The sequence below is a fragment of the Typopeltis vanoorti genome, chromosome 19 (assembly GCF_054136105.1).
Source record: "Typopeltis vanoorti isolate ZY-2024b chromosome 19, IOZ_Tvanoo_1.0, whole genome shotgun sequence".
Lineage (NCBI taxonomy): Eukaryota > Metazoa > Arthropoda > Arachnida > Uropygi > Thelyphonidae > Typopeltis > Typopeltis vanoorti.
This window is the reverse complement of record NC_143567.1, coordinates 19,788,063-19,801,345: the sequence shown is the minus strand read 5'-3', so window position 1 is coordinate 19,801,345 and position 13,283 is coordinate 19,788,063. Positions and strand designations below refer to the sequence as shown.

General features: G+C 36.8%; 1 protein-coding gene across 2 annotated transcripts in view; it reads left to right on the top strand.

Annotated features, from left to right (window-relative positions):
• The window catches only part of LOC150095894 (uncharacterized), a 320,356-nt gene extending 308,375 nt beyond the window's left edge, over nucleotides 1-11,981 (top strand). For both annotated transcript variants that reach the window (XM_090409433.1, XM_090409432.1), the window contains one exon: nucleotides 10,838-11,981. The gene's annotated coding sequence lies outside the window, so the exon portion shown is untranslated. The remainder of the gene's footprint in view (nucleotides 1-10,837) is intronic.
• Nucleotides 11,982-13,283: the final 1,302 nt, after the last annotated feature.

Genomic DNA, 13,283 nt, shown 5'->3' with positions numbered 1-13,283 from the left:
TTTTATGCATTTTCATTACGTTTGTATACGATCTTATGCATGAGGTACTGTTGTAAAGGTTTAAATAAACAATCATCTGGGTTCGGGAACGGATTAATCCATTTTACATTAATGCTTATGTGAAAATGGTTTCAGTTTTCGAACAATTCGGTTTCCGAACAAGTTCGACATTCGAGGTTCCACTGTATTTTTAAGGAATGTTCACAACAGTTGGCTATGCATTTGACCTGATCATTTAATAAAAGTCTTGCAGTGGGTAGGGTTCCTAACGAGTGGAAAGAAGGAAAATAGTACCACTCTACAAGCATGGTTCTAAGACAGAAGTTGCCAAATATAGACCAGTCTAAACAAACACACGTAATAACCATAGTAATAAGTTTTAATAAGTAAATATTTCATCCTAAGTATCATAGGACATCGTCAGTACAGTTAATTCAAACAATACTAGGAATAACATACAGTTAGGGCACATGATTACAATGGAATCCCAATGAGCATGCAGTAGCGTGTTATAGAAGTAAATTAAAATATATCTGGAGGGGGAAAAAATAGATTACATTAAAATAAGATAACATGTATAAAAAATTATTTTACACAATTTTTTATGACTGTCCATTGTAAGACAATTTATAGGAGCATGAAACCTCATACATGCCAGGTAGCATCAGAGGTGAGAGTTTGTCTTTAGGAGAAGCTAACAAGTTATAGATCTGGTTAATTGGTTTGTAGGTAGTAGCTTCATAATTTTTGAAAGACGTTCGGAGATGACTTTGACATAAGGTATGGGAATATTCTTGTCTAGGCTTATGTGTGGGGAAGTGACTGATGATTTTTTGAGTTGTTTTAATATTGTATCCATTTAGTATGATGATTTAATATTTATGATGATTTAGTATTGATCTAATGATTTAATGATGCCATTTTGAGATGGATGACGAGCAGAAGAATTGTGAATGTAGCGACCTGGAAATGTTGGCTTGCGATAGAAGGGGAGATGGAACATCTTCTTTTCTTTGGATGTGTAAATCCAGAAAGAAGATATATTGTGGAGATTCTTTTTCTAGCATGAATTTGATGCGAGGATGAAGAAGGTTTATTTTATCTAGAAACAGGTGTGGTTCTTGTTCGGAATGAACCGAGACAGCAAAGATGTCATCAACATATCGTAGCCAAATTTTTGGTTTGGATTTAAACGTGAACATTTTTTCTTCACGGTATTCTAGAAGCAGGTTGGCTAAGATTGGTGATTACTATGGACAGACAGGAAGATCTGTTCATAAATGCATTTCGGAACATCAAGACCACATCCGGCTTATCAAACTGCAGAAATCTGGCCTCGCACAACACGGAGTTGAAAACCCAAACCATAGGATCCATTGGAAAAAGACCAAACTTCTACAAAGATCTTTATATAAACATGAACGTTTATATAAAGAAAGTACCAAAGCCCTACTTCACAGACCAAATCTAAACCGTAATGACGTTCTTGCTATTCCTAAAGTATGGGAAATTGTCATACAAAACTGTGTAAAATAATTTTTTATATGTTATCTTATTTTAATGTAATCTTTTTTTTTTTTCACCTCCAGATATATTTTAATTTAATTCTATCACACGCTACTGTACGCATATTGGGATTCCATTGTAATCATGTGCCCTAACTGCATGTTATTCCTAGTATTGTTTGAATTAACTGTTATGCCAATGTCCTATGATACTTAGGATGAAATATTTACTTATTAAAACTTATTACTGTGGTTATTACCACTATTATTATTATTATTATTATCCAGGCCTCCATGGAGTCAAAAGACTCATCGCGGGAGGTCCTTCCTAAGAAACACAAAGTCTATCATACCACTCCTTAAACTCATTGCCCATTCTCGTGCTCACCACTCCATCAGGCAATGCATTCCATGTTTCAACCACCCTCCACGCAAAGAAACCACTCCTCACCCTCCTGCTCACGGTTTCCTTTCGTAACTTCTAGGGATGGCCTCTTGTAATCACTCCTTCCCACTATTCAACCAAGCGAAAGAACTCCCCAGTGTCAACCCTGTAACCACCTCTCAACAGTTTAAAAGTCTCAGTCATATCACCTCTCCTTCTATCCACCAAACTCTGCAGTCTACATTCCCTCAGTCGCTCCTCATAACTAACATTGTACAGTCCTGAAACGATCTTTTTTATCTGCCTTTGTACTACCCTTTCCACAGTTAATTTATCTCCTTCAAATCCTGGGGACCAAATCTGAGAACAATAGTCTAAGTGTGGTCTGATCAGTGTCTTATACAACGGAATGATAACCCTTTTATCTCTGCAGGTTAGTGTCCTTCTCATTATTGCAGCAATCCTCTGTATTACCTTCACCACCTTTGTAATATGTCCCCTAAATTTCAGGAGTCTATCAATCATCAACCCCAGATCTCGTCTCCCCTACTTCCTCCAGTATAACTCCTCCCATAGAGTATGCAGCATCCCATTGATGTTTCCCAAACCTCAAGACCTTACATTTTGCTGCATTTAACTTATATCCCCCATTCATTTGCCCATCTATCTAGGTTATTGAAATCCTCTTGCAGAACTACTACATCTGCACTATTACTAATAATCCTTCCCAACTTCGCATCATCCGCAAACAACTGAATATCCCCTTGCAATCCACTGATTATTTCGTTCATGAATTTTCCACAGGTTTCATTGAACAATATAGACCAGTCTGAATAACTGTGGTTGTCGTCAAGCTGTTGTAGAGATTGGTTAGGAATAGAATACAGTATTAGGTTGATGGACATAGCATTCTTTATGATGGTCAGCATGGATTTCTAAAGGGCAAGTCCTGTATTAGGAATTCATTAGCATTTTACAATAGTGTAACAAGTGTATTAGATAAGGGAGAATCATATACAAAAGTGGTCTGAGAAGTTCTTGGCCTTGACCATAGATGGCAACACTATCGGCAAGATTTGTTTTTTTTTTAAGTTGGTACATTTGTCATAAGCATCCATGTGAAATTGCAAGTCATTCTATCAAGTAGTTTGTTTTATACAGCTCTCTGAAGCAAAAGTATCTGTATCCCTTGAGATAGATAAAATTGAGTATTGTGCGACTATAAAATTCTTTGTAAAAGAAGGTTTAATGCAAAAGAAATTCATTAGAAGTTCATAAAAGTTTCTGGGCACTCTTCTCGTTTGTTTTTGACAATTAAGTACTCGACTACTGAGTATAAACATGGCCGGACCAGCCTTAAAGATGAACCACATGAAGGACGTCCAAAAAGTGTAACAACACCAGAAATGAAATCACTGATCGAGTGCATGATATGGTATATTGCTGAGACTATAGGCATTTCAAAAGAACGTGTAGGTTATATTTTGCATGAACAATTGCAATTGAAAAAGCTTTGTGCAAGATGAGTGCCACCATGCTTGCTCACAGCAGATCAAAAACACACTCACATGAAAATCTCTGAACAGTGCTTGGAGTGTTTTAACAAGAATAAAACTGATTTTGTGCATCAATTTATTACTATGGATGAGACTTGGATTCACCATTAAACACCAGATTTGGCTCCCTCCAAACACCAGTCAAAACAGGACAGAAGCCGTCTGTTCAGCGCAAAGTCGGTTCCATCAGCAGGAAAAGTCATGGCATCAGTGTTTTGGGATGCTAAAGGCATTTTGTTTATTAATTATCTTGAAAAGGGTAAAACAATAACCAGGGAACATTATTCTGATCTTTTAACCAGATTAGATGAAAAAATTTGTGAGAAATGACCCAGTTTGCAGAAAAAAAAAAATCATCTTTCATCAGAACAATGCACCTGCCCACAAAGGTGTTTTGGCAATGGGAAAATTAAGGGATCTGCACTATGAATTGTTGGAACATCTACCATATTCCCCAGATTTGGATCCATCTGAATTCTATCTCTTCCCAAAACTAAAACTCTTCCTCGCTGGTCAGCATTTTTCTTCAAATCAAGAGGTGATTGCAGCTGTAGAGGGGTATTTTGCAGATCTTACTGAGAACCACTAGAGGGACGGGATAATGACGCTGGAGCATCACTGGAATAAATGTATTAGTCTTAAGGGAGATTATGTTGAAAAATAGAAATAATTTTGAAATTATAAATTCGTTTTTTCATTGTTAGGCCGAGAACTTTTCATGACCACCCTCGTATAGTGATATTCTTGGACTTTGCAAAAGTGTTTGATAGATTATCAAATGATCAGTTGGTATACAAGCTGCAAAGGATAGGAATAGATGGTATATTGGTTAGGTGGATCGGAGATTGCCTCTTTGAACAATACCAGCAGGTTGTGTATGATGGAGCAGTGTCTCCAAAAAAGGAGGGTAACTAGTGGCGTGCCCCATGGTTCTGCTCTTGTGCCTCTGCTGTTTAACTTGTTTGTAAACAATATATCAAGTGGATTGACTGGGGATCTTCAGTTGTTTGCCGATGATGCAAAGTTGGGAAGAATTATAAGTAGCACTCACTGATGTTACTTCCTTTCAAGAAGATCTGAATAGACTTTTGACTGGAACAAAGCAGTAGGGTTGTAGTTTTAATATTAATAAGTGCAAGGTGTTATATTTTGGAGTGCAGAAATATAAGGCTGTGTACTATAATCGATGGTGCCGTACTGCAGGAAATGGATGAGATTCGAGATTTAGGAGTGATGGTTGACAGCAGACTGAAGTTTAGAGTGCATATTGCTAGTGTTGCAAAGACTGCACATCCTAATGCTGCTATGATAAGAAGTACTCTAACACATAGTGATAAGTACTTATGTACTATAAGAAGGTGAAAAATACCTTGAACAGGGGAGATGCATATACAGTGGTGTACTTAAATTTTGCAAAAGCTTTAGATAGGCCACACAACAAACTTAAATAAATCGAAACAGATCAGATTGAATAACAGACTTCTGAGTTGGATCAGTGTCTGGCTGTCTGATAGGAATCAGAAAGTTGTATATAGGAGTGCAGTATCCTGAAAGAGGAAAGTCAGATTGGAATCAGAATGTTGTGTATGGGAGTGCAGTATCCTGAAAGAGAAAGGTCCCTGTGATACACCACTAGTGTACCGCAAGGACTACTGTTGTTCAATTTGTATGTTAGTGATACTGGGATGGGTTTATCTAGTGATATGCAGTTTGCAGATGATGCAAAATTGGAAGATCAGGAGCCTCATTGCACAAGTCACATCGGATAATGGCAATGATGCGAAGGCCACTGACATGCAGAAATAGAGAGAGCATGATGCCATTGTGTAAGGCCTTGATCAGGCCTCACATGGACTAGTGTACACAGATTCGATCGCCGGGTTTTCATGGTGATGAGGATATGTTGGATAGGGTCCAGAGAAAATTCACAAAGGTGATCAGTGCTCTTTAGAATGTGGAGTACGACAGGTTAGCTGCAAAGCCTCATGAATAAGAGGAAGAAGGGGAGATATGATTGAGACATATAAGCTGATCAAGGGTTGTTATTAGGTTGATATGGAAGAGGTTTTTCCCAGAATGGGAGAGGGGTGTAGAACAAGATGGCATTGCTGGAAACTGTATAAAGAGGGTGTGAGCAGAGGAGTGAGGAGTAGGTTCTTTGCATGGAGAGTTGTTGGTGAGTGGAATGCATTGTCTGGGTGTGTTGTGAATGTAGATACATTGAATTAGTTTAAGACATGGTTTGATGAGCATTGTGTGCAATAGTGTGTACCTCCCAAGATGAGTCTCCGACTCCGTAGAGATTGGATGATAATAATAATAATAATAAGGAAGTGGTTGTGCCTGTGTGTAAAGCACTGGTCAGACCACACTTGGACTATTGTGCTCAGTTCTGGTAGCCTGGTTTTCAGTGTAATGTGGAAACATTGCAAAGGGTCCAGAGACAAGTGACTAAGACATTATTAGGACTTTTGAATGCCAGCTATGGAGGGAGAGGTCGAAGAAATGTGGACTGCAGAGTTTAGTGGATAGGAGGAAAAGAGGTGATATGATAGAGACATTTAAGTTAGCGAGAGGATTTTATTGGATTAATTGAGATAAGATAATAAAAAGAGTAGAAGGCATGAGGGGAAAAACCATAGGTCATCCCTGGAAGTGATGTAAGAGTGTCGTGAAGAGGGATGTGAGGAGTAGATTTTTTACATGGAGAATTGTGTTAATCGAACGCATTACCAGAATGTGTTGTTAATGCAAGAAGTGTTAAGGATTTTATGATTCAGTATGGTAAATATGTGGTCAGTTGAATGAACCTCCCATGATAAGTCCCATACAACTCCATGGAGGGTGCAATAACAACAATATTATCCATTTCGGAACTTCAATGTTTAACGATCACTTTTGTCATATATGTCATATATTATTTTTTATTTAATCTATCTTCTTAATTATCATTCTAGCCAATGACTTTCCATTTCCTATGCACATGCTATTTTAGCATACAATGCTCCTTCTTTATGATGCTTTATAATTTCAAGTTTTCATTCTAGTGTTAGCCATTACATTTGGTAGGTTCACAAGCTTCATTGCATTTCCTCTTCCCACTCATAACTGTGTATAAAAGGACTCGGCTGTTTTAAAAAATAAAAAATTTTATAGAGCAACCACAACTCTGTTGCACCAAAGCTGAAATAATACTAAAGCATGCATTCGATACAGCTGTTCTTGCAATATGCTAAACCACTGTGGTACTGTTTAACTAGAGTTGGAATGTTAGTAATGCAGTACAGTACCATACTATTAATAAATAAAATTTAAATTGCTGTAGTGAGATCCTTGTCTGAAAACCACGCTATGCAAAAGTATTGCTACATTTAGATTTTGCAAAGGTCCCTGATTGATTGCCACATAACAAGATGGTTAATAAAAAGAGAAAGAGTGGGTCAGATACCAGATTGAAGTTGAAACAGGAAACTGGTTGCAGAGTGGCATCAGTAAGACATGGGAGGAGCAGCATTCCAGAAGACGGGGGGGGGTTAAGGTCAATGTGGGGTTAATTGATATGTTAATGATATTGGAGGTTTAATGGAAAAATGCAGTAGTTTATAAAAGATGAAATATTGGGTAGAAATATGAGGCACAGAGTAGATGTGGCTCTATAAAAGGATCTGAATTAACTATATGAGTGGATAAGTGATTGGATCACAATTCTGTGTTGCAAAGCATAAGGTTTTGAAATTTCATAGTCAAAGATGGGTTATCAGCTGACAACCCATCTTTGCATATATTGGGTGCTGTTTCATTAGGATACATCTTTCTGAGCATATAAAAATAGAAGTAGGTGATGGTTAACATCCACCATGGTCCAACTACAAGCTCACTACATGAGCTCCTTGCTGCTTTTTTTTTTACTACCTTCATTCTCTGAAGAGCCATCCTCACAAAAAATTTCGAAGGGCTACAACCTCTACTCTTCAAATAAATACTAACAGGTTCCTTCAGTCTTCTTAATAAGTAGCCCACGTAAAGTAATATGCAACAAGTTCTTTAACCTTTCATGCGGGATTAATATAAAAGCAAAGAAAATTATATAGAATTCAATTATAGTTGGTTTTGAATGCAAGAAGAATGGACAGAAATGTGGTTGAGGAAAAAAAGGGTGAGAAGAGGAGGAGGAAGATCCACAAGAACAAGTGGACAGAAATGCTGGTCTGGTTGGCAGGCTCAATAACATCTCTGCTCTCTAAATTAAAGGGAGTGGATTTGAATCCCACTGTATGAGACTACCCTTTTTATTGGATTGACTTGGCTAGTGCAATATTTGATCTCAAGAGAGAGGTTAATTCACAAACTCTTTAACCCGTATGTTATCGACTGTATTAAATGTGTTATTGATTATAACATTTTGTAGATGAGATTGACACACACACACACACACAAAATGAACATGTAAAAGATTTGGAAGAACAAAACATGAAGGTAATATGCAGGTTTAGGGAACCCTAAAAACAGAAAAATATAAATAGATAATCACTGTTGCTATATCTTGTTGTTTTTAAGCATAATCTCTACAATCATTCATTATGTATTTGTGCTTTGAAAGGTGGGGGGGGGGACTGTTCTGGCAAATATATATAATATATTCTCACAAAAAAGCAATTATTATTTAAATGAGAATTCTACCTATGAAAGGGTTGTAAATCTATTCTAAATTAGCAGCATGGGCAGGTTAATGGTTAGTTGGCCAAGTGGTTGGCATATCCACTCTCCAACCAAAAGGCTGTGGGTTCGAATCCCGGCATGGGCATGGATGTTTGTGATTGTCTAAGAAAATACTAGTAGTGGTGGTCAGTGGCAGATGGCGTTGGTATAAATGATGAAGATAGTTGTGGTTGGTGAAATGAGTGGTAGTGATGTAGAGTAGGTGATCTCCCTCGATGAGCCTTTGAACTCCCTGGAGGTATTACGTAATAATAATAATATAATCCAGAAACCTTGCTCTAGAGAAGTAATTCCCAAAGTGTACACCCTCTGTCCAAAAAGAAACCAAACTTTTGATAGAAAATAAAACACAGGCCAATTATAATTATTCAAATCATTTATTTCAATCAATATACTCTCCCTCAGCTCCGATACAGCATTTGGCAAGGTCAATTAATTTGTTAAATAAGTTTTTTATATCGGTTTTTGGGATACTGTTGAGGATCGTGGTTACTGCCGCTTGAACGTTTTCAATGGTGTCATATCGCTTTCCTTTCATCGGCAAATGAAATCAGAGGAAGAGAAAGAAGTCACAGGGTGCTAAATCAGGTGAATACAGCGAGTGATCCAACACACAAACTTGGTTTTTGCTCAAAAACTGTCTACCAATGTTTGAATGATGAGATGGTGCATTGTCGTGCAAAAATGAAGAGCTGCCTGCATCACGATATTCATGCCGTACGCGACGAACTCTCGCTATCAATCGCTTCAAAACTTTGAGATAAAACTCACCACTGACCGTTTGGCTAGGCAGAATGAATTATTTGGGGATAATGCCCATGAAATCGTAGAAACAAATCGGCATTGTCTTTACTTTTGACTTCTCCAAGCGACTTTTTTTCGGATGCCCCTCTTCTGGTGGTATCCACTCAGCACTCTGGTGCTTTGTTTCGGGCTCATACTCAAAACACCACGTTTCGTCACCAGTAACGATCATTTCAAGAAAGTGCGAGTCCTTACGAGCAGTTTTAATGAGGTCATTGCAGTGCTCAATTCGATACATTTTTTGGTCATCGGTCAACTTGTGGGGAACAAATCGCAAATTCAATTTACAAAGGCCCAAAATCTCAGTCAAAATGTTGTGCACAGTTCATTTTGGAATCCCCAATTCATCTTCAATCTCACGGACAATTTCGGGTTTTCTTTGATAAAATCACGCACTTTTTGGATGTTAACTTCGCTCAGTCCAGTTTTTGGACGGCCCGGCTTTTCGTTGTCCTCAAGTGTCTCACGACCACTTTGAAATCGCTTACCACTCGTAAACATGAGTACGGGATAAGCATTCATCACCGTATGCTTTTTGAAGCATTTGCTTTTGACAACAAAAAGACACTTCTTTTTCAATAGAAGAAACTAGTGATGCCACTAGTTTCTTCTATTTTCGAAAAGTTCGGTTTCTTTTTGGACAGAGGATGTAGTGTGCAAAGTGAAGACAAAGGGTCTTTAGGGATACAAGGTACTTTTTTTTATATTGATTTGTTATTTTTTTACTTTTATATTTTGTGTTGGTCTATTCTATAATTAATTCTTTAAAAACTAAAAAATCTACAAAGTTTTAAAGAAAACTTTTCTGTAGGCATTTATGGATAACCTCCATTAGGCCCTCATCTGCTGGATGGCATGATTGCTTTCCAACTGCATGATTGTCCGTGCAGTTAGCCTAGTGGCTGTGTGCTTCGCAACCATATGCCTGGTGAAGGAGTGTCCTGGGTTCGATTCCCATCGCCGACGTGAGGAGCTTAAGGATCTTCCTCAGCCAGAGCCAAGTTAGCCAGTCTTGGGCGTGGACAGCAGGGTTTTTCTCCCAGTTTATTGGGGGTTTTCATCCCGCAAGCAGGCAAATCGGCCCCGTGAACACACACGGATCTACAGCCATAAATACTTGACCCCCCATGAGGGGGCTCAACTCGCCCCTATAGGAATGGGGAAGAAAAGGGAGGAAACTCCATATGAATAAATAAATAAAACTGCATGATTCGAATTGTTTGCATTAAAAGTTTAAATTAGTTAGGTCAAACCATGTGGTTGGAACTCTGCTTTATTAAGTTTTTTTTATCATTCAAAATTTAAATTTCATAATTTTTGTTTCTACTCTATGGTTTTGTTTAATTAAAATATATATCAAGATAAGCACTTCATGTTTGCAATTTATTATAATGCAAAAGTTAAAAAATAAATGCCTTTATAATTATTTGTGTTTGAATGAAATTAACTTCTAAATTACTTTTGCTTGGGGGGGGGGGGGAGCTGGTTACTAAAATTTAAAAGAGATACGTCAGTATACTGAAAGTTTGGGAAGCCTGCTCTAGAGAATGAGCCCAGGCTTTTTCAAACCACTTCAGGCTTCCCATAAGTGGGATCATGCAGGTGGTGAAAATCAACTGCCTACCCTATCTATTCCATGCTACAATAAGATATGAATCCACATTATGTTAGCTGGACAGTGGAGACAGTACTCACTCAACCAACCAGACCAACATTAAACAAATAAATTTAGTTAATACATCCTGTCAATATTTATATTGTAAAACTGTGCACCGTTTATTGGGTTTAAGATAACATAACTAAGATTACTTTTAATTTTAGGTTTTGAACATTTATTATTACTTATTTTTTATTACTTTCTTTTTTAGTGCCAGGAAAGATTTCTTAATGGCTGACTACTTGTTTAGAGGAAGTGTATCGTGTGTGTGTGTGTGTACATATCCATAATAGAAGCTAGATCTCTACAATATGTGCCCAAGTACTGGTCTCATTCCTTGTGGTTACCATCGTATTTTCTGTATATATATTCAGATGTATCATGAAAATACACATTTGTCTTCAACTTAACTCCATGCAGCAAGAATCTCCGCAAGGTCATGATGGAAGTTAATGTTTCATCTGAAACAAATACATGCACATATAATATACACAACTTTTTAAAGAATGGTATCTTCCTTCCATGTGATAGATTTTATCAACAGTGTGATATGGCTGTAGAATTACAAACATTATGTAATGATACAATTGATCTTACTTTGGTATGAAATAAATGCATTCTGCAGTCCTAGCACATTTTAAAAGTGATGGAATCAGCAGTTTCAAGTATATGACCATATGGATTAACAGAAAAGAAAATCATTTGAATTGTACCTGCTTTATTTGTGCATATTTTCATTACGCTGCATCCATGCCATCAACTTACATTTCTTAAATAATTTATTTTTCATCAAAGATGTACTCAACTGAATAGGTAACCATTTGATGAATCAATTAGCAATTGGATTACATGGCAACTTGACCAGAGACTTATTTTTTATCATGATCTTCATTGTGTGCACCTCTATATTTGTGACATTATAGTGTTGGTGAGTGTCTGTTTCATCAGAATCATCTGTGATGTATTAGTGTCATATTTTGAATCGCATAATGGCAATGCAATCCATTAGTGAAAATCATGAACATCCACTCTTCATCACTGTGTGTACATTTCAAAAAATTTCTCAAAGGAAAAATAACTCATGCCTGTTTATATACTGAAGTGCTAATGGTGTTCATCCCCAATGAAAATAATGTTATAAATATTTCTTCTCTTTAGCATTCATTTTAGGTGAAGAAGAAGATGAAAGTGTTAAAAGAAATATACTCTTTAAAAATTCTCTAATATTTGCATATAATTACTTTGCAAAAAAAAAAAGGAGACAGAAATAAATTGTGTGCATGAACATCTAAATAAATATATTTTTTCTCATAAATACTTTAAACCAAAGAAGTTCAAGGTTTGAATTAATTTCCTAACTTGTTCAATTCATGAAAGCATTTTTATTTTCTGTTTCAGCAAACAGTGTCTGAATTTCTCACTCTTAGAATAAAAGTACTTCAAATGTCTAAACAGGTTACTTTACAGTTTACTTATTCTGCATCATTCATTTATTCTATTTAGCTGTTTTATGATAAGCCCCATTTTACTTTATTTTCACATGAAGGAATAGCAATATTTTTCTTGGTATAAGAACAAATAATGATTAGAAATTCATATTTAAACTGGAAAATGTAAAGATGCTCTGGTTTCATTTTCAGCAAATTTCTATTTTTTGAATGACTCATTATTTCATAACTGGAAATTAAGTAATAGTATTTAAATAATTAAGTAAAAGAGTAATAGTATTTAAATAATTAACTAGTAGAGTAATAGTATTAGGTAACAGTATGCTTCTCATTGTGACAAAAGGAATCTTGATATGGGCTTTTCCAACTGAAGATGACTTAGCCGATCTCATATGTTAGTAGCAGGGTTTTTTCTATGGGAAACTTGAATTTTTCATACTGCATATAGGCAAATTGGCCATAAGAAAAAAATACACAAGTTTGCAGACAATATATACTAGTGTTGGTGGTTGACTGGTAGAGTGCCATGTGTTGATGCTGGTAGTAGTAGTATTATGTACTTGAAGGATTAAGTAAGAGAGACAGCGAGTTGTAGTGGAGTGGTGTTCTCCCATGATGAGTCTTGAAATCCTTGGAAATGTCACACAATAATAATAATAATAATAAATCAGCTAACACTTTTTATTCCCTTATAGGGAGTAGACAAGGTCATTTTAGTCTATCCTACCCTGTTCCCTCAGCCATACAGCTCGTGGGGTAGCTATATGCTACTACCATACTAGGGAGATGATTATGAGCAAGGTGGTTTCCCGTTGCCTTCCTTGCCATAGTATATTTTATGACTGTAACCGTGTGTGTTCACGGGACTGGTTGTTTGCCTGTTTAGAGGGATGAAAAACCTGCGTTACTGGGAGAAAAAAATCTCAACCTCCATATGAGACCGGTTAACTCACCTTTAGTTGAAAGAGACCAGATAAAGGTTCCTCATATCACTGATGGGAATCGAACCCAGATCTTTCCAACAAAAGGCCTCCGTTTACACTGACTGAGCTACGGAGGTTCATTTTAGCCCTATGTAACTTTTTTTTTTTTTTTGGAGACTGAGTAACAGTTCAGTCTCCACCAGCAGCCAATCAGAGATAGCTGGCCAAGATTATCTCTAATTATAAGCAGCAACCGATGAAGAGAATGGCAAACAGCTGCTGCCAT